General features: G+C 33.4%; 1 protein-coding gene across 2 annotated transcripts in view; it reads right to left on the bottom strand.

Moving 5' to 3' along the window:
- Positions 1–16,658: 16,658 nt before the first annotated feature.
- Positions 16,659–25,328, bottom strand: part of LOC149556311 (tyrosine decarboxylase 2-like) — a 178,777-nt gene continuing 170,107 nt past the window's right edge. Inside the window, exon 10 of one of the 2 annotated variants that reach the window (XM_089830550.1) lies at positions 16,659–16,944. The gene's annotated coding sequence lies outside the window, so the exon portion shown is untranslated. Of the gene's footprint in view, positions 16,945–18,161; positions 18,187–25,328 lie in introns of those variants that run through there. The other variant, XM_089830551.1, reaches the window with a different exon arrangement.

Consider the following 25,328-nt stretch of genomic DNA (forward strand, 5'->3'; position numbering starts at 1 on the left):
CTTCCACATGTTCACCATAGAGTTGTGAACCAGGATGTCAAGAACTACCATTCTAATATGGAAATAATATTTTGAGAGCTCATTAAATTTTTCTTCTTTATGTGGCTCAAAAATATCAACTAGCATATGGCTAGTCATTGAAGCCATAGCCAATGTAGCAATTGTCTTCTACGTCTTCATCTTCTTGGATGATTGAGAAGAGGTGACTTATGTGATCAAATGCATCGATGAAGCTACTTCCTCATATCTCCTCTTCTTCCTATCAATGGTCTCTTTGAGCTATGACTCTAAAAAAAGGACATTGATAGTAGACTACAATGGAGTAGGATCAAATAGTTTCCTTAGGATTAATGGAGTTGGTGTTCTCTAAGAAGCAACAGGGAAGGCATCAACCTTAGTTACCAAAAGGGATAAGGTATCCCCTTACTAAGATGCATCCTATTCCTAACCATCCATGGGGTTAGTGTTGCTATCCAAATTGATGACTTGGATAGCAGAAGATGGCTTGGCCACTAATTTTTCTTAGTCTTTCCCCTTATCCTTATCATCTTACTTCTCTCCAACCTTCTTGATGTTCAGAACAGACCTAGCTTCATGGGTAGGAGTGAGTGGCACATTCTATTATAGAGGATGGTCTCCACCTTGGCCAATGGACTATAGTGGCCCTAAAAATGTCAATGTAGTATTTATGCTTTTGTTGCTATGATTGACTGGGCAACTCCATTTGATACTCCACCTGTAGAACTAGTGCTTCCAATCCTCTTCTTCCTCACTTGGGTCTATTCCACCCATTTGTCTTTTCTCTTGATTGTCCCCTATATAAGAACCTCCATAGTGTCAATAACTAGATTTATAGGTGGGGTAGACAAAGTTGGGGTGCGTTTGAACTTCTTGTAAGATGTGGGGTGCAAGTAGGTTCCATCATCTGCAAGGCTAGAAATATCAACAAAATCATTAAAAAATTTAATCTCATTAATGGTTAACAATGACCAAAACCTCTCCCAATTTTGGTACTTTTTAAGACACCTAGACCAGAAGTCTTCAATATCTAAAACATGCCTGTAGGTATATCCCAACTTCAAGTTATCTCTTACAAAGTTAATTGGATCATAATGAGGCCTAAGTACCTCATAGTATAACAATTTAATGTTTTTTTCAAAGCTCTTTACCAAATTATGTGCATCTGATCTAGAAGCACATGAATATTGACCAACCACAATAGGAAAGGGATTCCCAACAATCTTCTTCACATTAGAGCACAACATGTTCACTTCAAGGTTCTATAGACACTGTTCAAGTAAAACCACCTTGTCTTATGAATACCTCGACAACCTCTTAGGAAAGTCATTGTAAGCTCCTATTTGTAAATAGGAGAAGCTTGGAAATTAGATAAATGAGCATCCAAATTGGCTTATGGATTAAACTGCCTTTGGTTAAAATCTCCTTTGAGGGCATCCTTGCAATTCTTGGCATAGCCTCATTGTGAAGGCATCATTAAACCCCACATACTCATCATAACTTATCTATAGCTACAAATGTGGGTAAAATTCATATATTTTCATGCACTCATCATAGTTTGGGATGCTAGGGAGGTCAGGCCATAAGTTGTGAGTTTCTAATGCATAGATAATATATGAGGATTCATAGAACTACTTGAATCCTTTGGCTAAATTCAACCATGAGGCTAGCTCATCACAGATGATCTGTGCTTAGTCGATCTACATATCGTCAAAATGTATTGCTTGCACTAGGAAGAAATTGTGCTAAATGAACTTCAAAATATTCTCCCTTTCTTTGAATCTAAGGAGGAGTGCAAGGATATCCATAATCTCTCTTTTTAGATTCGTGCCAAATAGGGTGTTTGACATTTTGGTCTTCTTTGAGAACCCAGTCAAGAACCATGTCCTCTACATATCTTCCTGTCTAACGGTCATTTTCTCATTAAACATAGACACGGAAGATCCAAAATCAACATCACAATACTGCTTCTTCATAGGAATACCAAATGCAACCTACATTAGTGCATTATTGATTGAGATGAGAATAGATTGATTGGGAAACAAAATCTACTTTGTTTCTGTGTTATATCTCTTTATGCATTCCTTCACTGGCTTAGGTGCATGAATTTCCATTGGAAAACTAGTTGCTTCAACTAGTCTTCTTTCTTTAAGATTTTGAGTGATTGGGTGAATAGGTTGAGAACTGATTCTTCTATGAAGATCACCCAAATCGTAGAATTTGAAAGATGTGTTTGTAAGCTCTTTTAACTCACGCTCCAAGCCAATTAAATTATTGTAACTAGCAGCTCTGATTGTCATTTTCTATGATTGCACATGATACAGTTCTTGATAAATATTCATTTAAATATACTTGAAGAAACCAATTATAGGAAATGTTGAAAATAGATTGATACAAGTATGATAAATTTGTTTCATTCATTATTTTGACACCAATGTCAAACCTACTACTTGCTGGTAAGACAATTTCTTATATGATTTGATTACTATAATTTGTTTGATTGACAAAGAGGATTTGAATAAATTAGGTAACAATAGCACCTAGAGGAAAGGTTGAGTTATGATATGAAAGGAGTACAAGAATCAGTTAAGATAATGATATTATAGTGCATTGATAATCTACTTAAGGTTACAAAGGTTGGTTACACTAAGTATGTTAAGAAGAACAAGTTAGATGAAGTTTTTCTACCAAGTTTGACTGAGTGGATAGTAGGTGTCGAGAAAAGTTAGTGCAAGCTAAGAAGAAAATCAGTTGGAGCCAAGAAAATTAGTGTAGGCACAGTGTAAGCCAAGTTAAGTTTAGTTGATGTTGAGCACCAATAAACTTTAGTTTGTACTAAGTGTTTTGATAGTGGATGTCGAACAATGTAGTATGTGCCAAGCATCAAAAGCCAGTTAATGTCAAGTGTTAGCATTATGAGAAAGATCAAGAATTTGATGAATTTGAGCTGACAAGTTTGATTTCTTGGATTGTGTGAACTGTGTGGAAGATAAGATTGATGAGCTGATGGCAAAAAATTCAAGATAAACTATTTTGAGGTGAATTCAAAGAGGATTGAAGGAGAAGTTTCGAGAAGGGAATAAAATTAAATGAGGGGTAGATTCATTGAATCCTATCTAATCTAACCTAACCCTATAATGGAAAATGGAGGATGAACAAAAAAATCTTAATTCTCTATTTATAGACATAGTTGGTCAGAAGCAAGAGGTGATGTGTGAGAACCTAAGGAAGACAAGGAGTCTAGGGTATTCACATCATTCAGTGACGTAAGAGAAGAGATTGCATTGGCAAAAAAAACAAGAAGGCTTAAGGGTATGGATGCTTGAAGGGTGAACAAGCTATCAGAGTTGAAGAGTGTGAAAGCCAAGGAAAATGGAGGACTAAAATAAAGATTTGTAATCTACAAATAAAGTTGTAAGTTGTTATCAGATTAAGCCTTACTATTACTCTCTAATCATTGTATTAGTCTACGGTAAATCCTTTGTATTAAGGTTGACCTAACAGTCATTCGTAAATCCTTTAACTAGGTGACATTCCAAGTGAATGATCTAAAATCCTCTAATGAGGTTCACTCCTAATAGGGTGATTAAAATCCTTTAATTAGGTCACATTTAACAATGTGTATTGTAACCTTTAACAAGGTTGGCCTTTCACAGGGCATCACTTCAGTAGAGTGAGAATTAGTAGCATGTTGCTGGTGGTTTTTCCCAAATTGGGTTTCCATTTTAATCATTGTGTCAAATGTGTTATTGAATCTGTTATGTTTCATGTTTATGTTTTTGCATATTGATTTGACAATAACCTATAAGTTTGAGTGATTGCATAATCTAGTGAATGCATGCATGATGAAAATGTTTTATGGATGTGGGTTCACTAAATTGTGCAAAGTTTTAATTGTACATCTGGACCTTGGATAATTGGTTCACCCCCCTCTCAATTATCCTAAAGAATTTCAATAATTTTTTTTGATGAAATAGGTATAGGAATTAGAACGTTGGTGCCACACGAACAAAATTAAGTTCATCCATGAGTATCAACTATTTAAACTTTCTGTTCATTTGTGTGTAGAATATTAAATTCTTGAAATCTCTATTACTTTACTTAAGGTAAAGTGATATGACTAAGAATCACTTAACAACGTAAATGCTTTAGCTTTTCGGGAAGTGTCTTACTTTTCTTTAGAATTCAAAATGTAGACATACTTGATAATGTTTTTGATTAAGTAAAATAGGTTTTGAAGGGTGCCTAAAACCCTGTACAAGTCTAAATATTTTCAATAAGTATAGAAACAAAAAATACAACAAACAAAAGTGAAACTGGTCATCACAATGAGCAACAATGTGACCTGTCATATGACATTTTCTACAACGAAAATGGATACCTTCATAATCCAATATTTGGGCTCAAGAGCCTCTCAAGGATTCCTAACAAACCTTCTTAGGGAGGCCGTTTGAAATATCCATCTCTACAAGAATTTGAGCACACGTCAAATGGAGAAAATCTGAAGTGTCTGAGTCCACATATAAAAAATCACCGATGGCATCCCCAATAGCTTCATAAACAGAATCTAGAAAAAAGATGCATTGGAAATATAAAACTCGGACCCAAATAGGAACCTTGTTAAAAGATTTTATAACCGGATCAAAATCCATATGCCATGGCTTGGCCATAAGTGGAAATCTTTCGTGCCATGAAAAACTATTATCACACAAAATAGTCTTCCTATCTTTAAGAATTTTAAACTTTACTAGATGAAAAGTCCTTTAGCCATCAAAAAGATGTGGACATCACAATCTAAAATTGGTTCGCAATGCTTGGAGATCCAAGTATGAAGATTAGCAAGAGAGGGCAAAAAGCCCAGAAAGTGAAAAATAGCAACAAAGGTAGAGAGCTCTTTTGGGATACTATAAATATCATCAATTGTATCTATGTCTAAAAGTACCCTTATAGGGTTTGATACACTTATAGGGGAAACTTCATGAGGATGAGAAGGCTTGAAATGAGCAGCTTGAGCAACACCATGAAGACCTACCTCAAATGTGGCCATGTCGGCATAAGAGGCGACCCTACCCCTTGAAGGCATAGGAGAGGCTGACCCAGATCTAGTTGACATACTTGATAATGTTAATGTATGCAAGAGTGAGAGAAAGAAACTTAGCTTTTCTGCAAACCCATTTTTCTACTATCCAAGATTGCAGAACGAGGAGTAATCCTTCTACTAGCTTGCGCACTTCATTTTTCATCTTTCTGCCTAAAGTTTTTAACACTACATCTCTTTTATATTGGGTTCACATTTCCATCACTAAATTTTTTGGAAGTATCTTTCGAGCATCTCTGAAGGATATTCACATTTTAGAGTAACTTGAATTTCTATTTTCAAAGCCTCCAGAGAAGTGGCCTTTTTCATTGCCTTAGGATGAAAAATCCCTTTCTTAGCAACATTCCCCAGACTAGAGCACATCTAACAACTCTTCATTCTTTCACCTTAATTTGATGGCCTCGAAGTTAGATCTTGAGCATGTCTTATTGAGTATAAGCCCTTAAATGGTTCATTCAACATCATGTTCACACCATTTGATCCTTGGGACCAAGGTTTGGCTCTAGTTTAAAAAACAAGAAGCAAAACAAAACAACTTCACTTCTATGAGTATGCATCAAAAAACCCATATATTCATGTTCCCTCGTAGCTCACTTGATCTTATCTCCACAAATTTGGATGGGATTCATTCTATCTTTGATCCGCAACTTCGTAGGCATTTTCTAGCATGATATAATCATCTTCTTACCTTGTTAATCATTTTCACAACTTTACTCTTTAGATATGCACTCAATATAGTTCACTCAAGGGGAAAAACATATTGAAATCTTATAATCCATGGGACACGGAATGTTAGGGAAAGGTAGCAAAAATGAAATGCAAAGTAACTTACTTCTCATTGAGAGGATGCCAAAACACATCCCAAGCATGCCTAGATCACCTAGACCCCGTGCACACTAGAAAAATAGGAATCCTTCTTATATGGTGGGTAAAGGTAATGCAAGGGGGAACTAGAAAACAAAGAAAGTAGAGCACTCAAAAAAACCGAGAAGTAAGTGACCTAAAAGATACTTAGACATCAATCTTGGACACACACTAACTTTCATACTAAAGAATTCTAGCTTAAAAGGGGAAGAGTAAAACTTGGAAACACATTTACTTTAGTTTGTGCTAATAATATTTAGTCGTAAGGGAGTCAAATTTTAGGATCCCCTTTTTAATGTGTATGTGGTAAGTGATGACATATCATTGATTCACATTTCCCAATATACAGTTAGATAGAAAGATAATTAGATAAGAAACACCCTTAGAATGGACCATGCTACATAGAGTAGAGTGTGAGACATTCTAAGGAGAGAAAAGACCATCACGTGGCCACCCATAGCTTGAATCCAATGAGTAACACATGAAGACAAAGAAAAATTAAAAATGGGTGAACATGGAAGGGAAGCCTAAATGCCTCAAATATTGTGGATCCTCCCCAAATGTTGAAAATTAAGATATGAAAAATAGAAGAAAAAATACAACATAAAGAAGATGCACAATAAATAGGCAAGATCATACAACACAATGGTAAATAGTGAACCTCTTATTTGGGAGGACTTGTGGGTGTGAATCTACTCAAGCATAAGTAATAATCAAATCATAATAATTAATCATAAAAAATAATAATTAATCTTTGGTTCAACCTAAACTAGTACACCTATCTTTAGATGAACACACACACACACACACACACACACACACACACACACACACACATATATATATAGTGATATTTTCCCTTGCAACAAAATTTTACTATTTATTATTATAAATTATTGTAAATCATTAGCCTAGCATACCTATCTTTAGCTAAATATATGTAGAGCATGCTAATCTTTAGATGAACATATGTATAATATTTGTTTTTGTGATAGTTTCCCTTGCAACATAATTTTACTATTTTTTATTATTAATAATTGCAAATCATTAGCCTAACATACCTATCTTTAGCTAAATATATGTAAAGTATGCTAAAAGATGTATCAAATTCAAATAATGTGTCAATGATGAAAATGAGATATTGGAAAATACAAAGCATAAACTTATGTTAAAACAAATTTAATTTCTTGTAATTAGTTAGCAAAGATAATTATAATAAATCTTTACAATGCAATAACTATATAATTTATTTGAGTGGTTTTGTTATTAACAAATTTTAAACAACAAATTAAAAGATTAATAATATTTTCATTAAATTCATAAGTATATGTTTTAGATTACAAAATATTAAAGTAGTTTCTAGTTTTTAGTTTTTATTAATTGTATATATTTGAAATCATAATAATAAGAATAAGAATAACACATTGATTATTTGTTTTCATTGCTTATATATGATCATCTATAATATGAATTTAAATATTTTAATGATAACTAAGTTTTAATATATTATATTTAGCTATATTATTTTTTAAATTTTTAAATAAGTTTCTTTAGCTTGAGTCTAAGTATTTGTAAGTTCACTTGATGGTCCAATTCTAAGTGTAGACTTTTCATTGTAATTTATTAACATTTATAATCATATTTTTACTCTCCTCAAAGAATACAATTCATAATTTTAAGTTTGACCAATCCACTTTAATTGATAAATGGCTCTACACAATGGCAAACTTTAAACGTTAAATTGTTCAGGGTAATATCTGACTTCAACACCATACCTAGATTTAAACTTTTCTCCATGGAATTAAAAACCTCATGGGTGGTTATGACCTCATCAAGAATCTGGAAAATCATTGTGATTAGGATTGATAGATTTGCCAAGGAAAGGTTTTATGTAGTTGAACACCACCTTTGATAGGATCTTACAAATAGAATTAAATAGACTAATTGGCCTAAATTCCTCCTAGGTAGGTTAATCTATTTTTGGGATAAGAAAAATATAAATTTGATTTAGTTCTTTGAGGATTCTACCTATCCCTATAAAGTTATCAACCATGTACACCAAATCATATTTGATGATTTTCCAGAATTCCTAAATGATGGAATGGGGAAAACCATCTAGTCCTAGTTCTTTATAATCTCCCATAGAAAATACATCCTCCTTAACTTCTTCATCTAAAACCTTTCTATTCAAGTCCTCATTCATTTCTTCACCAATCACTGTATTGATAACACTAAGAAAAGCTTCTTAGTGTTAGGTTTCTTTTGAATTAGGGGAGGGTTATAAATTCTGTGGAAGTACTATGTGGCCCAAGTCTTAATATCTTACTAATTAGTGAGTTCCACATTATTAACATCAAAGAGCTTAGTATTGGTATTTTGCTTTTGGTGTCTAGAAGTCATCCTATGGAAGAATGTAGTGTTACCATCCAACTTAGTTAACCATTGAACTCGATATCTCTACTTCTAGAACACCTCCTCTCTTCCAAATATAAATCTCCATTTCCCGCTCCTTTCTTGCTCTTCCTCATGAGTAACTAAAGAGAGACCTCCCTTCACCATACTCTCTTGAATCCCTTCAAGTTTTTTCATCAATTTATTTATTTTACTTAAAATTATCACCGAAGGAAGACTTATTCCATCCCACCACCTCCCTTCTAATATTATCTAGTTTTCTAGCTATTTGAAACATATCAGTACCTTGGACCTCAATATTCCACCATTGATAAACACATTCCCTAAATTAAGGATGGGAGTGCCACATGATCTAATATCTAAAGTGTTTCTTTTTACTAGACCTCTGTTCAACCCAACTGAATAAAAGCATTGAACGATTAGAGAAAATCCTTGGTAAAGCCTAAAGGGAAGTGAAGGGGAGGATGTTCTAATTAGCTAAGTGTAGCACTCTATCCAACATCTCTGAATAGAATCAACTAAAAATAGAACAAGCTTGAATCATTATTTGTTATAGAGACTAAAAAAATGCCATGAATAGATACAAAGAGAAAGACAATGGGAAGAATGAGAGATGTCTAGAAAAGCATCAGAACATCATGCCTTCTTAGGAGCAAATTGATTTAGCTCTATAATCTTTCATGGCTTTGGTTACTTTGTCCAGGTCTTCAACATCTAGAATGATGATGATGTTGGCTTGGACCATCTAGCAGTCATGCATATCTGTTAAGTCATCTATTCTAGCCACTGTTGACTTGAATTTCTCCATTTCTCTCCTTATGATCATGTCCACTGCTAAGAGTTCTCAATTCTTGGACACATGGAAGTTGAGTGGGTCAACAAATTCATCAACAAATGCCAAGAACTTTGATTTCATTCTCTCAATATCCATGTGCTTGTAATTAGTGGAAGCAAAGGACTTTGTTTGCAATATCTTCATATATTGAAACAACTTTTCAGTGAGCTTTTGCACTAGGTCATACGTACACCCTTGAGCTCATTTGCAGATCTCATGGAGCTTTCTATAAAAAACTCCAAGGATTATTTCTTGTGACACAGTGACTCCTTGCCTATCTTAAGGATCCCATGAGCAATGACCACATTTGTCTTCATGTCTATTACTTCTTGTAGAAGGGTCAATTTCTCTATCAGCTTGTCTGCTACCTTCTATATGGTTTCCTAATGATTTGAAGCTACTTTCCTAAGCTTGTGAGCAGCCAACACTAGGCGTCCCAGGTTTTCTACTAGTAAGGGACCTTAAGCCTTGATCTGATCTACCCATGTTAAACCAACCTGCCTAAATTGCCTTTTTTGTTGCAACTTTAGGAGTAGCTTTTTATTCTCCTTTGCATTCATGTCAAATTGATGACTGAGAGGAGGTGACTTATGTGATCAAATGCATCGATGAAGCTACTTCCTCATATCTCCTCTTCTTCCTATAAATGGTCTCTTTGAGCTATGACTCTACAGAAAGGACATTGATAGTAGACTACAAGGGAGTAGGATCAAATAGTTTCCTTAGGATTAATGGATTTGGTGTTCTCTAAGAAGCAACAGGGAAGGCATCAACCTTAGTTACCAAAAGGGATAAGGTATCCCCTTACTAAGATGCATCCTATTCCTAACCATCCATGGGGTTAGTGTTGCTATCCAAATTGATGACTTGGATAGCAGAAGATGGCTTGGCCACTAATTTTTCTTAGTTTTTCCCCTTATCCTTATCATCTTACTTCTCTCTAGCCTTCTTGATGTTCAGAACAGACCTAGCTTCATGGGTAGGAGTGAGTGGCACATTCTTTTGTAGAGGATGGTCTCCACCTTGGCCAATGGACTATAGTGGCCCTGAAAATGTCAATGTAGTATTTATGCTATTGTTGCTATGATTTACTAGGCAGCTCCATTTGATACTCCACCTGTAGAACTAGTGCTTCCAATCCTCTTCTTCCTCACTTGTGTCTATTCCACCCATTTGTCTTTTCTCTTGATTGTCCTATATATAAGAACCTCCATAGTGTCAATAACTAGATTTATAGGTGGGGTAGACAAAATTGGGGTGTGTTTGATCTTCTTGTAAGATGTGGGGTGCAAGTAGGTTCCATCATCTGCAAGGTTAGAAATATCAACAAAATCATTATAAAATTTAATCTCATTAATGGTTAACAATGACCAAAACCTCTCCCAATTTTGGTACTTGTTAAGACACCTGGACCAGAAGTCTTCAATATCTAAAACATGCCTGTAGGTATATCCCAACTTCAAATTATCTCTTACAAAGTTAATTGGATCATAATGAGGCCTAAGTACCTCATAGTATAACAATTTAATGTTTTTTTCAAAGCTCTTTACCAAATTATGTGCATCTGATCTGGAAGCACATGAATATTGACCAACCATAATAGGAAAGGGATTCCCAACAATCTTCTTCACATTAGAACACAACATGTTCACTTAAAAGGTTCTATAGACACAGTTCAAGTAAAACCACCTTGTCTTCTGAATACCTCGACAACCTCTTAGGAAAGTCATTGTAAGCTCCTATTTGTAAATAGGAGAAGCTTGGAAATTGGATAAATGAGCATCCAAATTGGCTTATGGATGAAATTTCCTTTGGTGAAAATCTCCTTTGAGGGCATCCTTGCAATTCTTGGCATAGCCTCATTGTGAAGGCATCATTAAACCCCACATACTCATCATAACTTCTCTACAGCTACAAATGTGGGTAAAATTCATATATTTTCATGCACTCATCTTAGTTTGGGATGCTAGGGAGGTTAGGCCATAAGTTGTGAGTTTCTAATGCATAGATAATATATGAGGATTCATAGAACTACTTGAATCCTTTGGCTAAATTCAACCACGAGGCTAGCTCATCATAGATGATTTGTGCCCAGTCAATCTACATATCGTCAACATGTATTGCTTGCACTAGGAAGAAATGGTGCTCAATGAACTTTAAAATATTCTCCTTTTCTTTGAATCTAAGGAGGAGTGCAAGGATATCCACAATCTCTCTTTTTAGATTCGTGCCAAATAGGTTGTTTGAAATTTTGGTCTTCTTTGAGCACCCAGTCAAGAACCATGTCCTTTACATATCTTCCTGTCTAACGGTCATTTTCTCATTGAACATAGACACGGAAGATCCAAAATCAACATCACAATACTGCTTCTTCATAGGAATACCAAATGCAACCTACATTAGTGCATTGTTTATTGAGATGAGAATAGATTGATTGGGAAACAAAATATACTTTGTTTCTATGTTGTATCTCTTTATGCATTCCTTCACTAGCTTAGGTGCTTGAATTTCCATTGGAAATCTAGTTGCTTCAACTAGTCTGCTTTCTTTAAGATTTTGAGTGATTGGGTGAATAGGTTGAGAATTGAGTCTTCTATGAAGATCACCCAAATCGTAGAATTTGAAAGATGTGTTTGTAAGCTCTTTTAACTCACTCTCCAAGCCAATTAAATTATTGTAACTAGCAGCTCTGATTGTCATTTTCTATGATTGCACATGATACAGTTCTTGATAAATATTCATTTAAATATACTTGAAGAAACCAATTGTAGGAAATGTTGAAAATAGATTGATACAAGTATGATAAATTTGTTTCATTCATTGTTTTGCCACCAATGTCAAACCCACTACTTGTTGGTAAGACAATTTCTTATATGATTTAAGTACTATAATTTGTTTGATTGAAATAGAGGATTTGAATAAATGAGGTAACAATAGCACCTAGAGGAAAGGTTGAGTTATGATATGAAAGGAGTACAAAAATCAGTTAAGATAATGATATTATAGTGCATTGATAATCTACTTAAGGTTACAAAGGTTGGTTACACTAGGTATGCTTAGAAGAACAAGTTAAATGAAGTTTTTCTACCAAGTTTGACTGAGTGGATAGTAGGTGTCAAGAAAAGTTAGTGCAAGCGGAGAAGAAAATTAGTTGGAGCCAAGAAAATTAGTGTAGGCACAGTTTAAGCCAAGTTAAGTTTAGTTGATGCTGAGCACCAATAAACTTTAGTTTTTACTAAGTGTTTTGATAGTGGATGTCGAAAAATGTAGTATGTGCCATGTCGGCATAAGAGGCGACCCTACCCCTTGAAGGCATAGGAGAAGCTGACCTAGATCTAGTTGACATACTTGATAATGTTAATGTATGCAGGAGAGAGAGAAAGAAACTTAGCTTTTCTGCAAACCCATTTTTCTTCTATCCAAGAATGTAGAATGAGGAGTAATCCTTCTACTAGCTTACGCACTTCATTTTTTCACTTTCTGCCTAAAGTTTTTAACACTACATCTCTTTTATATTGGGTTCACATTTCCATCATTAAATTTTTTGGAAGTATCTTTTGAGAATCTCTGAAGGATATTCACATTTTAGAGTAACTTGAATTTCTATTTTCAAAGCCTCTAGAGAAGTGGCCTTTTTCATTGCCTTAGGATGAAAAACCCCTTTCTTAGCAACATTTCCCTAACTAGAGCACATCTAACAACTCTTCATTCTTTCACCTTAATTTGATGGCCTCGAAGTTAGATCTTGAGCATGTCTTATTGAGTATAAGCCCTTAAATGGTTCATTCAACATCATGTTCACACCATTTGATCCTTGGGACCAAGGTTTGGCTCTAGTTTAAACAACATCAAAAGCAAAAAAAAAAAACAACTTCACTTCCATGAGTACGAATCAAACAACCCATATATTCATGTTCCCTCGTAGCTCACTTGATCTTATCTCCACAAATTTGGATGGGATGCATTCTAGCTTTGATCCACAACTTTGTAGGCATTTTCTAGCATGATATAATCATCTTCTTACCTTGTTAATCATTGTCACAACTTTACTCTTTAGATATGCACTCAATATAGTTCACTCAAGGGGAAAAACATCTTGAAATATTAGAATCCATGGGCCATGGAATGTTAGGGAAACGTAGCAAAAATGAAATGCAGAGTAACTTACTTCTCATTGAGAGGATGCCAGAACACATCCCAACCATGCCTAGATCACCTAGACCCCGTGCACACTAGAAAAATAGGAATCCTTCTTAGATGGTGGGTAAAGGTAATGCAAGGGGGAACTAGAAAACAAAGAAAGTAGAGCACTCAAAAAAACTGAGAAGTAAGTGACCGAAAAGATACTTAGACATCAATCTTGGACACACACTAACTTTCATACTTAAGACTTCTGGCTTAAAAGGGGAAGAGTAAAACTTGGAAACACATTTACTTTAGTTTGTGCTAATAATATTTAGTCGAAAGTGAGTCAAATTTTAGGATCCCCTTTTTAATGTGTATGTGGTAAGTGGTGACATATCATTGATCATCATTTCCCACTATACAGTTAGATAGAAAGATAATTAGATAAGAAGCACCCTTAGAATGGACCATGCTACATAGAGTAGAGTGTGAGACATTCTAAGGAGAGAAAAGACCATCATGTGGCCACCCATAGCTTGAATCCAATGAATAACACATGAAGACAAAGAAAAATTAAAAATGGGTGAACATGGAAGGGAAGCCTAAATGCCTCAAATATTGTGGATCCTCCCCAATGTTGAAAATTAAGATATGAAAAATGGAAGAAAAAATACAACATAAAGAAGATGCACAATAAATAGGCAAGATCATACAACACAATGGTAAATAGTGAACCTCTTATTTGGAAGGACTTGGGGGTTTGAATCTACTCAAGCATAAGTAATAATCAAATCGTAATAATTAATCATAAAAAATAATAATTAATCTTTGCTTCAGCCTAAACTAGTACACCTATCTTTAGATGAACATATGTATAATATATATATATTTTTGTGATATTTTCCCTTGCAACAAAATTTTACTATTTATTATTATAAATTATTGTAAATCATTAGCCTAGCATACCTATCTTTAGCTAAATATATGTAAAGCATGCTAATCTTTAGATGAACATATGTATAATATTTGTTTTTGTGATAGTTTCCCTTGCAACATAATTTTACTATTTATTATTATTAATAATTGCAAATCATTAGCCTAACATACCTATCTTTAGCTAAATATATGTAAAGTATGCTAAAAGATGTATCAAATTGATATAATGTGGCAATGATGAAAATGAGAGATTGGAAAATACAAAGCATAAACTTATGTTAAAACAAATTTAATTTCCTGTAATTAGTTAGCAAAGATAATTATAATAAATCTTTACAATACAATAACTATATAATTTATTTGAGTGGTTTTTTTATTAACAAATTTTAAACAACAAATTAAAAGATTAATAATATTTTCATTAAATTCATAAGTATATGTTTTAGATTACAAAATATTAAAGTAGTTTCTAGTTTTTATTTTTAATTAATTGTATATATTTGAAATCATAATAATAAGAATAAGAATAACACATTGATTATTTGTTTTCATTGCTTATATATGATCATCTATAATATGAATTTAAATATTTTAATGATAACTAAGTTTTAATATATTATATTTAGCTATATTATTTTTTAAATTTTTAAATAAGTTTCTTTAGCTTGAGACTAAGTATTTGTAAGTTCATTTGATTGTCCAATTCTAAGTGTAGACTTTTCATTGTAATTTATTAACATTTATAAACATATTTTTACTCTCCTCAAAGAATACAATTCATAATTTTAAGTTTGATCAATCCACTTTAATTGATAAATGGCTCTACACAATGGGAAACTTTAAACTTTAAATTGTTCAGGCTACTATGTTGATCGAGAGGGATAAGCTTAGAAGGTTCCTTCAGGATGGGTATGCTACCTTTTTCTACTATGAGTTGAAGCATGGATACCAGTGGCAAAGAACCCTGGATGATTTGTAGGCTTTTGAGCAAGCTTGTATTAGGCTGAACAGAGAAATCAGAAAGAATGTGAATGTCAGAAAAGAGGATTTGTTCTTGTTGATGCAGTTTCAAAAAAGTAAAAGTATCATTTGGATGGAGGGTCCCTTAGGATGGACTGCTTGGATGGATATTCACTATGATGTTCTTAGTTAGATGATCTATCTTCTCTTCTTTTTGTCTTGATGTATAGCTAATACGGCTCTTCCGGGGTGAGGCTTAGGCTCCTTGTTGTTATTTGTGGTGACTATTTGGTTCCTTCTTGTTTTCTGAAACTCTTATATCTAATAAAAAAGAAACTTTAAATTCTTCAATTTTATTGAAAAATAAAGAATTACAAAATTTAGACTATCTATTGACAGTCACAAAATGAACCACCCTTCCACCCACTAATTGTTATGAAATTGAATCCCTTGCCCACATTTTGTGCTGTCATGTACAATTACAAATAGGTAATATCAGAAGTATGAAATTGAGTGATTTGCGTACAAAAGAGACTCCCTCAACTTTAGAACCAAATCAGAGAAGGGGAGCTGAAGGAAGAGGGAACAAAGAGAAAGGGGAGTGAAGTTAACAATTAAAATCTTCTTTATTTCCTAGTCAAATAAAGAGGAGTCCTTCAAAGTGCATCTGCATTGAGATCAATCTTTATAGTCTTTCAAATCTATCCAATGCATGCCATTGAGGGGATGATAAAATTTTCACAACATCTTGATCTTCTTTATTGTTTCCTGAAGGCCAAGTCTGATAGCATGTAAAAATTCAGCAAGCACATGATTAACTTCTATTTCAGCAAAACAAAGTAACTTCTTAAAAGTGAAGGTTGTTGAATGTATACCATGTAACTTGATAAAGCTTGTTAAAAAATATAGGCACGAGGGATGCTATTTTGCTCATATATGTGAGCCCAATCTTTTGATTAACCAAGGTCATCTCCTCCCTAAAATCTACACAAAAATTGAGAGATCTTGAAGCAAACTCTTAGAAGAATATTAATCAAATCGAAGCTCCCTTTATTAACCTGGTTTCTAAATATAAACAATGATATAGAATGATGGTTAAATTGTAATGTTTTATTTCTATTATCAAAATTCAAACCCTTACTAAAATGTAATTAAGAACATTAAAATAACAACTAAGGCTACGAAGGGTCGGGGTGAACTTAGAACATAATGCTTCAATTATTTAACTATTTAATTCATTTCTACTCACATTTATTCATTAGTAGATTAAATATAAGAATAATCATTGTTAGGCATGCATGTACCTAAACACCATAACATCACCAATAGTGAGTATTGAACTATCTAAATGCATAGAATCCAAATCACTGAGGTAACAAAATCGATAACATCATCATTTAGTGAAACACCTTGTATTATTGTTAGAAAAATTTTAATATTTAAATAGTCGAGATAATGTAGTTTATTCTTGAATGACTTACTTATTTAAAACATGAATGTATTAGGATCTCAATTCTTATTAGGACATCTAAACCATAAAACATTATTTCATAACCATTCTAATCGCCTACAACAATTGTAACAAGGAAATTCATATTTAAAAAGTACATGTGAGGAGGGACCTTACACATGTTCATGGTTGGGTCATGTCTTTGCTAATTCTCCTTGATCTTCGCTTAGCTACTTCTGCTTTACACTAAATACAACAAGGAATATACCCAATAAATATAAAAACTAATGACTGAAAATTCGAATAAAAGTAGTTTGAAAATTGAGGGAAAAAATTTAAATGTATTAAAACAGAGAAATTTACCTCTTTTGGCCTAGCTTTATTTCCTTGTTTTTTGGGGGCTACTTCTATTTTACACTAAAGACAATAAAGAATATTCCATTAATATAAAAATCATGACTGAAAAACCCAATAAAATATAGATTTCAAATGAGAAAAAACTAATAAGAAAATAAATTTACCTCCCCCAACATAAGTTTATTACGAATTCTTGTAGATCTTCTTAGAGGCACTTCTACTTTGCACTGAACATAAAATAAATATATAAATAAAAACTAATAATTAAAAATCCAATAGAAACTAAATTTTAAATTTGTTAAAATTTAAATTCATATATATAACATTAAAATATAAACTAATAACTAAAAAATCCAATAAAAACCAGATTTTAAGTTTATTAAAAAATCAAATTCACTGCACATTAATAATTTACCTCTATTGTACGAAATCCAGGAGAAGATGCTGGTTGACGGACACTATGTGGAATGGTGGGCATTTTCTTGTAGGTGTTCACCTCTCTTACCGAACGTTCCAGCTGGGGCGTAACCTTTGGTTGAGAATTAGGTTCCCAAGGAGGTTGAGAACCCGACTCTTGAAGATGCAAACATGGTGGATCTAACTCCTTTATTGATTTAGGAACATCATGCCTACTGCTTGACATTTTCTTGGAGTTCGCCTCTTCTACAGAATGGTCTAGTGCAAAAGTAACCCTCCGGTGAGCAGTAGATTTCCAACTGTGTAGAGTATCCCCTTCTGGAAGATTCAAATTTTTTGAATCTAATTTCTTTGTTAGTTCTTTTACCAAACCTTCTTCTATGCTCATTGCTTCTTTCCCCTCATTTTCATTTCTTCTCACTACTTTTTTAGTCACATTTATTATTTTCTTTTCCTCATTTCCATTTTTTCCCACTACCTTTTTAACTTCATTTATTGCTTCTTTTCCCTCATTTCCATTTTTTCTCACCATTTTTTGAACCTCATTTTTTTTCTTTCTTACTACTTTTTCTTCCTCATAATCATCTTCCTCGTCGTCTGGTTCTCCTATCCAAAGCCAAGTCGTAATCATGACGACTGTAGCAAGACACCAAAGCAGTAAAGCACCGAGCTTGTGATCGACTCTATCTGGAAAGAGCTGCTGATCAAACATTTCTACAAAGCAAAAAACCATAAACATTACTCTAAAGGCTACACTAATTATCTCATCTTCGAGCTCATTAAGCCTCTTCCTTCCGTTGTTTCTCGCCATGAAAGTTAGAAAAAAAAAACAACAATTACTGAAAAGAATTGCTTGCGAAAAGTATGTTTGAATGTGGAGAACTGTTCTGTACAAAAACTAAGATTTTTATAATGACATTGAGCTGTGATGCAACGGTCACATTATTAATGGAAATTTCTAAATTGGCTGCCGGAAATTTCTAAATTGGTGTTAATGGAAATTTCTAAATTGGCTGCCGGAAATTTCTAAATTGGTGTTAATGGAAATTTCTAAATTGGCTGCCGGAAATTTCTAAATTGGTGTTAATGGAAATTTCTAAATTGGCTGCCAGAAATTTCTAAATTGGTGTTAATAGAAATTTCTAAATTGGCTGCCGGAAATTTCTAAATTGGTGACACTGTTAGAAGCATGTCTACTTTCTAAATTTATAAATTTCTAAATAGCTAATGTTCTTGAAAGATTCGACAAGATTTCTACAAACAATAGAGATTGCTTGGACCTTCTCAAACTGATGCTAGATCTCGCTAAATTCCTTAAGCAGCTCAAAGAAATGAATGCGGACTCCCATTAAGAACTTTCAGAAAAAATGAACGAGGCGCTTCATTTGCTTGTTAGTGGTGCAATCTTGTGTCGTTCCTTTATGGCGTACAAGAAGATAGTTCTTAAATGGAATCACATTCCTCAGAGCACAGCGGTACTTGCTCAGTCACTCCAAGGCAGAGATTGATGAAACTGAAGACCTTCCACGTTATTGGAAAGCTTTCGATTGGAACTGAATCTTTTCAAGTCATGCATATTACATCTGAACTATGTATTTTGCCTTTGCAAAGCTTGGTACGATTTGTCTAGAAATTCTCACATATATAAAATAAATGGCCCATTTGATATTGGTTCAAGTTTCCCACTTTCAATTTTTATTGATAAAATGTATGCCCGCCGTCCTTTCCGTAAATGATACCTACTTGTCTCGAGTTAGCAATTTTTTGAACTATTAAAAAACCATCAACGTTGATTGATGAAGACAAATTTCAAGATGATTGTTTGTAAAAATTAAATTTCATATACATCGCTCTCTCGAGGGACGGATTGGTTGGTTTGATTTTGAATAATTATTTGTGCCTTGCGGAATTTAAATCTTAGGTTAATGGGAGATATTCTATTTTATCATGAAGCGTGTCTACTGCAACAGAGTTTTTCAGGTACATGAATATTCCTAAATTTATTTATATATCTAGTCTAGCAATATATCTTGCTCTTGTATGATGTTTTATAGAGCATTGCTTTGTCTAGAGTTAATTTTGATCTATATTCGTGGGTACGATATCTTTTGTAAATTCATGTTAAAGAAATACAACTTGGTCTTTTGATATTTTATGTGCTGACTAGAAACCTCCAAATACTAATTTAAAATCTTCTTCAAATATTTTTCTTCCCTTATAGAAGATATCCCTTACAAAAAAGTGTGACCAACAAATTGTTGTAGAGTCTCTAGTGACAAAGAAGTAGCTAGTTTGACTCCTAGAATCTTCTCGTGAATAGCCATAGTAAGGATGTTCCTACCCAAGACCTCTTCCACCATAATAAATAAGTATGGAAATAAGGGATAAAACTAGGGAATAAATCTAATAGAATTAAAGAACTTCCTTAGTGATCCATTGGACAAGACCAAAAATTTGACTGAGTTGATAATAGCCTTAATTAACATAATTATCCTCTCTCCAAATCCAAGTTTTTCCTTGCTTTTTTAGTAGAAACTCCCTTCTAAATTTATCATAAGATTTCAAAATATCTAACTTCAACACCATACCTAGATTTATACTTTTCTCCATGGAATTAAAAACCTCATGGGTGGTTATCACCTCATCAAGAATCTGGAAAATCATTATGATTAGGATTGATAGATTTGCCAAGGAAAGGTTTTATGTAGTTGAACACCACCTTTGATAGGATCTTATAAATAGAATTAAATAGACTAATTGGCCTAAATTCCTCCTAGGTAGGTTAATCTATTTTTGGGACAAGAAAAATATAAATTTGATTTAGTTCTTTGAGGATTCTACCTATCCTTATAAAGTTATCAACCGTGTACACCAAATCATATTTGATGATTTTCCAAAATTCCTAAATGATGGAATGGGGAAAACCATCTAGTCCTAGTTCTTTATAATCTCCCATAGAAATTACATCCTCCTTAACTTCTTCATCTAAAACCTTTCTATTCAAGTCCTCATTCATTTCTTCACCAATCACTGTATTGATAACACTAAGAAAAGCTTCTTCAGTGTTAGGTTTCTTTTGAATTAGGGGAGGGTTATAAATTCTGTGGAAGTACTATGTGGCCCAAGTCTTAATATCTTCCTAATTAGTGATGTTTTATAGGGCTAACTCAAGCCCCTATTTTAGTCTTTAAGTCTCAATAGGGAATGAAATTGATAAACCAAAAATAATAACAAAGGAAAATTTTTTTAAAAAAAATTAAATAGTATATTGAGTCACATTATGGAGGAAAAATACTAGTGATAGAGATATTAAAGTATTTTCCTTTCGTGAAGTAGCTTATGAGAGCTAAAAGTGGGTTAAGTAATGTTGGGGTTAGCTAATTATGTGGAAAATAATTTTTAGTAGAAAAGGACATTTTATTTTGTGAAACACATAGAAGGAAGTGCTAGTATTTTTTAGGTATCATAGTTTATATAATATAATTAAATCATTTATAATATATATTTTTCAATCTCAAAACATCTTCAATGGGAGCACTCTCTATACATGGTTGTACATAATACAATTAAGTACAAAATAATTTTGAGAAATTTCAAACCATAGGTTGATCTATAAATTCATCTTTTTTTGGTACACAATCAATACTGTTGAAATAAAATAATTTTTTCAATGATATATGTTACTATCAATAAGGTTGCAACACATACCTATGAATTTTCTATTATACATAATATTTGGTGCACTAAGTTTCATCATAACATATTGAGTTGATTTTTTTTTGAAATGTGCTCTGCAACTTTAGAGTGGGAGTTGGCTAAAGGAACCAAAGAGATTGAAGTGCATGGATCAAAGAATGGAAGTCCTCATACTATGGCCTTAGGTTTGGAAGGAGGGCTCTCTCCTCATTCTAAAGATCTTAGTCTCTCATGCCATTGTTATGGTGCAAGTTTTCTTGGTACTTTTGGAGACTCAGAGCATTCTCGCATTTTTGCATTTTAGCTTAACACTCATTCTACTTACATTATGGAATACTTTTTAGTTTATTTTCCTTTATACTTTATCTTAGTTCTCTTTGTTAGCTTACTATTCATTTAGAATAGCTTACATTTGCATTGCATTTTATTCTAGATTCTTTGATATTAGCACTCTTGCCTCTACTCTTTGAATCTCTTGTTCTATGGTGCACCTTGCAAGGGTTCAATAGTTTGGTTCATTTGGGGATCACCATCTCATAGACTTTTCACATCATAGATAGAGAGCTATAAGTCGGCTCTTGAGACTTCCTCTTCCATGGGTTCTCTCAAGAATAATGGTTTATAGAAGTGTGATACTTTATGTACACACAAAGATCATATTCTATTTTTTCTCAGGAAATGGGATTTCGCTAATTAGGGTTTGAAAGGTTTGGTAATATTTTTGGCACTGCCCAAAGGATGCTTTTGTATCTCTTTTTCCCTCAAGAAATACTTCCTATGTATCTTGGTATGTGACCCATGGTTTTGAAGCAAGATTCTTTTGTAACTTTATAAATGACACTTGGGGTTTGACTCGATCACTCATCTTTTTGGTGTTGTTTCCACCTAGGTACAAATTCCTAGGATTCCCCTCAAATTATGGGACAAAGAGGTCTTTAAAGGCATATCCAACTCATTTGGGGATTTTCTAGGTGTTGATGTTGTGACTTGTAACCAGACCCTCTTTATCTCTCTATTTCTCAACCTCTAGAGTATGAGAACTCCATGCCTCTACCAACTCTTCTCTATGACTATCCAACTTTCAAATGCTTTCCCTAAGGATTCTCTTGAAAAGCCTTCTCCTAAGATGGTTGCAGATATTTTCACTCTCTACTTTTGGGCCCATGCCCATGTCCTGAGGTATTGGGCTAGAGAAGTCTCTCTTCTTTGTCCCTCCCTCTTAGGTCCTTGTGCCTCCCTCCCTTCCTAGGTCACACTTCTTCTCTTATTGTCTTCCCTTCACCCTCCCCTCAGAAGTTAGTTCTATCCCCATGGTGACCCTTTCCCTTTTACACCCTACCCCCTCCCTCTATTGGTTTCTCACCCTCCCCCCATTTCTCCCACTTTCTCCCCTTGTTGTCAATCGCCCCCTTGACTCCCCTTTCCCCTTCTCCCCTTCCCCCTTAGTATTCTCCCTCCCACTCCCTATTTACCTTTTAAAGAGCCATAATTATATTGATGTGGGAATGTACTAGAAGACTGGGAGGCATTCAAGTAGATTTTTGACAAATAAGTTTGCAGAGGACATTAGTGGTGAGATCCAAAGCACTCTTGAGCACTTGTGATCCAATAAATCTCAATAATTATGGTCTCCTAGAATATGAGAGGCCTTGACAGTCTACAAAAGTAGATGCTTGTTAAGTACCTATTAAAGATTTGAACCTGGATATTGTTCTATTACAAGAAACAAAAATACATGTTTCCTTTTTGTCTACTATTAGCAAGTATATCTACCTTTTATCTCTAATTTTTTCCATTAAATCTAATGGAGATTTAGGTGGGTTGGTCATTATTTGGAAGTCTCGCCTCTTGACTAGCTCTATTTTCTACAAGGGAAAGTAGGTCCAATACATGGTGTTGTCTTATAATAATATAGATCTTGTGTGAAATCTAACTAATGTGTATGCAAAAAATATGGTGGGAGAAAGGAAGATCTATTGGGAGAAAATCCTTTTGGACAATAAGGACAATATGTTTGAATATTGGATGGTGATTGGGAATTTCAAAACCCCTCTTTTCAATTCTTAAAAAAGGCGTTATGATTGATTTTTCTTACATTATACTATATCTACATAATTTATTTCGGAGGGGAAGCTCTAGGATTTGGACGTACATGGTGGGAGTTTCACTTGGTCCAACATGCACTCTAGAAACAACTTGATCCATGTTAGGTTAGACTTATGGCTTCTATTCTTAAATTGGAACATCATTCACGATTTCTCAATTTTTGGTATTGTTAGGTTTTTTTATGATTATCATTGTATATTTTTTCAAATGGTATCCTTTGGTTAAACAAGATAAGTATCCTTTTCTATTTGAAAATATGTGGACTCTTAACCCAAATTTCCCCACTCATTTTTTAAAATGGTGGAATTGTAAACTTATTGATACTGATATGTTTTTGTTTGTGGGTAAACTAAAAGTTTTGAAGGAACATCTTAAACATTGGACTATGTTTTCTTTTGGAAATATTTTTGAACAAAATGATAGAATAAAGGAAAAACTACACTCTTTACAAAAGGAGATGTAATCCATGGGATGGGACCAGGAAAGGGATAAGCATGAAAAGTGTCTTTTGTCTGATCTCCACAATATCATTCTAAAGGAAGAGACCTTTTGGGAAAAAAGGTTCAAGATCTAATGGATCAATGGAGGAGACAAAAATTCTAGATTCTTCCATCAATCGGTGCTAAAGCATAGGAAAAGGAACTCGATTAGAGATCTAGCCATAGAGCAAGGCAATATTAATTAGAAAGTGGAAGTGGAACACAAGGTGGTCCCTCACTTTTGGGACCTTCTTAACCAACCCCCTCAATCATCCTTCAAAAGCTAGAATGATCAATCTACTCCAATGTGCTCCCACTTGTATCCCGTTAGAATAGCTTCTGAAGTTAAAGAAATTTGGTACTATAGAGGGGTAAAAATACAAAGCTACATCACCTTTCAAGTTGACTTAACAAAACAACTGAATTTGAATATTTCTATCTAAAAATCAATTTTGTTCAAACATATGATCTAGATAAACTCGTTCTAGCTAAGTTGTATATGGTCATACACTTTTCCAATTGGAAATGTCAATTAAATGCATGTTTTATACTAGTTTGTATCCAATTACTAAAGAAATAAAATTATTTTAGAAAAGTGGCGTTTCAATAACTCTTACTATTTTTTATGATATTTTTTTAATAACATATAAACACCATTTTGTAGAGCTCGAAATCAAGACTGTTCTCATACAGAGTTTATAGTGTTGTAATAAGTTATAGTATATTATAACACTCGAAAAAATATCAATTTTTAGAAAGAAAAAATTATTAAATCATATAAAAAAATATTAAAAATTATATGGAATTCTAGAGGAGAGAAACCTCTTCTAGAATATATAATTTTTCTCCTAATTAGAATAGATTTATTTTGAAAAATGTGGTGGGAGATGAAAACTAACGATTCCAGCTGAGTTGAAATTTGAATCATTATAAAAGAGAAAATAAAGGTCTAAAGCCATTTTTAATTTTTGATTATTCTACCTATATATGCTATCTATAACATAGTAAAAGATAAAAGGGAATAAGTTTATTTCCATATAGTTTTGTGGTGGGAACTAGACCCTATTTTTCAGCATTTTTCAGCAGCTAAAAAATTATCTATAAAAATTAGGAAAATATATCAATTCTTATTCCAAATAATAATTATAAATTATAATCTTAAACTTCATCTATTTCTACACATTTCATTAGTTTACTTCATTTTCAAATTCAAAATAATAATACGAATTTTATGTCATTCAATGTGTACAATTATACTTTTGTTAGCATTTTTGTTTACAAAAGGGTGACACAGGTTTGCGCTTTTACCTAGAGGAGGTTAGAGTTTCCACCTCTGCCCTAAGCCCTTATAAGTCGTCATGGCTAGATGCTTTTCTTTCATTGTTCATCATAAATTACTAGGATATCATGGGAAAATATGTTTTTTGGGCAGACATAGATTTTTCTATTTCAGGGGCTATTCTTAAAGAGATCAATAATACCTTTATTTCTCTAATTTCTAAGGTGACCGGGGCAAAAAAATTGGAGGATTTTAGATCTATCAGCCTTTGTAATACCTTATATAAGATTTTTTTC

The sequence above is a fragment of the Cupressus sempervirens genome, chromosome 5 (genome assembly GCF_028749045.1).
Source record: "Cupressus sempervirens isolate cs-2001-9-10 chromosome 5, ASM2874904v1, whole genome shotgun sequence".
NCBI lineage: Eukaryota > Viridiplantae > Streptophyta > Pinopsida > Cupressales > Cupressaceae > Cupressus > Cupressus sempervirens.